Source organism: Aplysia californica, unplaced genomic scaffold (genome assembly GCF_000002075.1).
Source record: "Aplysia californica isolate F4 #8 unplaced genomic scaffold, AplCal3.0 scaffold00587, whole genome shotgun sequence".
NCBI classification, from domain to species: Eukaryota; Metazoa; Mollusca; class Gastropoda; order Aplysiida; family Aplysiidae; genus Aplysia; species Aplysia californica.
This window is the reverse complement of record NW_004797857.1, coordinates 387,001-389,630: the sequence shown is the minus strand read 5'-3', so window position 1 is coordinate 389,630 and position 2,630 is coordinate 387,001. Positions and strand designations below refer to the sequence as shown.

Here is a 2,630-nt window from a genome sequence, read left to right as displayed (position 1 = left end):
CTGGCTTCGGTGTGCTGCGGGTCGGACATAATATTATTTTTTTGCCCGCTGCGTGTTTTAAAAGTTAAAACTATCGTTTGTAAGTGATGGGACGGTGACAAGTTAACGATTTTTTTGTTGGTGGTTTGTTGTTTTGTTGTTGGTGGTGGCTTTTTTTTTCAAATAGACGAACCTGTAGCCTAGGTAACACGATCTCGGAGACTTAGTGCTTGGTGTGTTCCCCCGCCATTATTTACGACAGTCTGTGGCTGCTTTCGTCATTTTGTCCTACTTTTTCATTTTTTCTTACAGTAGTAGGCTTTGGACCTGACGGATATAGAATATCTTTCAAGGACAGCTGTGATGAGGAAGTGACAGATAACTACACAAAACCATCATGTAATATAATATATCCGTTCAGTTTTTCCTCTGAGCACCAATAGTGCATGAGTAGATTCTATACGCGTATTCTGAATCACCCATCGTGTGACGTTCCATTCACTTCAGCGCCAGTCGCGCATGGTGATCGTGACCGAGTTTTTTTAGTGTGCATAATTTGTTTTGTTTTGTTTTTTGTCGGAGAGGAAATGTCGTCTCCGACGCGAATCGATGCACACAGACTTCATTGAGGATTTTTCGTGCTCTATACCAACAGCTCAAGGATAATATTATAGAAGCCGAAGAGGACATGTTTCACATTGCGAATTCAGACCAGACAGTGATGCACACCGTAAGTTTGTTTTAAAAATTATTTAGATTAGGCCTAGTTGGTGTTGGCGGATGCTCTGGTATGGTTTGCTCTTTTTTCCCTTAGAATTATATCCACATCGTCCATATCTCTCCTCCTTTCTCGTGTTTGTTACTCTCTCGTAACACCTCTAATCTCCTACATTGACTTTAGGACCTAATTCGTTGCAAGTGCCGTAAAACGCCTACTTAGCCTAGAGTAAAACTAAACTGAAATGGTTTTAAAATAGCATTCTTCTTGTAGGATTCACATAAACAGATCTCATCATTTCTGCCTTTTGTCGTATTGGTTGGGGGGGGGGGGGAGTGGTTGTGTTTTTGGTTGTTGTTTTTTGTTGGGTTTTTTCAATTTAAAAATGTTCATTATGAGTGTTGCGAAAGGTTAATGATGAAGATCGACTGTTTAAAAAGCTTTGTTGATTTAAAACTGGGGAAAGATTTCTGTAGATCTACAAATATTGAAGGAGCGACCACTTCTACAAACAAAATAAAAAAGAGACCTAACCCTTATTATAACCCTACCCCTAACGCAAACGCTAACCATAGCCCAAATCCTAACCCTAACACTAACGCCGTAACCCTAGCTTTGACCCTAACCCTAACCCTCTATTCTATACTCTATTTCATAAAGTGGTCTCTCGTTATTGAATTACCCCCAAAACTGGACTACGGCTCAACAATCGGCGTTTGTAGTGTAACGGCAAGGCGCTTCTCCGTCGCACACAGAAGACCAGAGTTCGATTCCCGTGTCAGGAGAAGTTTTATTGAATATTTCGGTCTTGGTTTATTTGCTCGGACGTTGTAATCCTTCTCAGCACGGGTTGGCCCTGACAGGTAGGGTAGAAACTAGCCTCCTTTATGATCTTAATTATGTGGAGGGGGTATAAATATTCCTGAATAAAAAAGACGCAATTTCTTACGGTGCAAATAACAATAGTTCTTAATTAATAACAGGTGTGATTTAACTTGGGAAGTTTGAGCAGTTTTCAAGGATCCCCATCCACCTGGTTCTATTATCCTGGAGATAAGATTTTTCTTCTTAACCATAGCAAATACCATTGCAACAGAGGAATTTGTCGGCATCTGTGGTGTAGCAGTTAGACAATTTATTGTCACACGCAGGAGACCCGAGTTCGATTCTTGAGTGGGGGGGGGATTTTGATCGAGCATCTTGTTCTTTCTTCTTGGATGTTATATCCCTCTCAGCCCTGGTTGGTCCTTGCAAGCAAGGTTGGAAGCCCGCCTCCTAAATAGGATTTAAAGTCTGTCAATTGGGGGGGGGGGGGGTGAAAACATATTATACATTTTCTAAAAATAGGGGATTTTATTTGAACTCCAAACTTACATGATAACTGTTTAACACAGCTGAGGTGCTTAACCAAACGCTGAGACCTTACATTGCTTCTGACAGTTTTCATCCAGCAAATTTTGAAAATATAAATGATTTTGAAAAAGAATAAACAACATTTTTTAATAAGCGCAATTTCTCCTGGAAAGTGTGGAATGCGGGTTATGATAATACAAAGAACATAGTTGTAGAAGTGACATCACATTTATTATCAAAACTTAGCAGCTTACCACGACCGACGATCATGTGAAACATTATATCTAGAATCTAGATATCTGAATGAAACTTTTTTTTTCCTTGTAAATGGCAAATTACCCCCAGTATTAGTACCGGTACCGGGTTGGCCACCTTAAATTTCTGTGCATTATTAAAACTTTTGTACATTGGTTTATATTTTTTAATGAAACTGGTTTGTTCCTAAATGGGAAAAGTTGTTACAGTGTTACTTACTAAAATCACTAGAATTTCAGGATATTTTGTTCTTTTATTTACTGAAGGAGAAATAAAACAGATTTGTTCCTACTAGTATAATTGGGGTATGAGGTCGAATGAGGGC

At 39.2% G+C, this 2,630-nt stretch overlaps 1 protein-coding gene across 2 annotated transcripts in view; it reads left to right on the top strand.

The window, feature by feature from the left end:
* The first annotated feature begins 276 nt into the window (after positions 1-276).
* LOC101853030 (proton-coupled folate transporter) overlaps positions 277-2,630 on the top strand; it is a 46,998-nt gene continuing 44,644 nt past the window's right edge. For both annotated transcript variants that reach the window (XM_005107233.3, XM_005107231.3), the window contains exon 1: positions 277-709. The gene's annotated coding sequence lies outside the window, so the exon portion shown is untranslated. The remainder of the gene's footprint in view (positions 710-2,630) is intronic.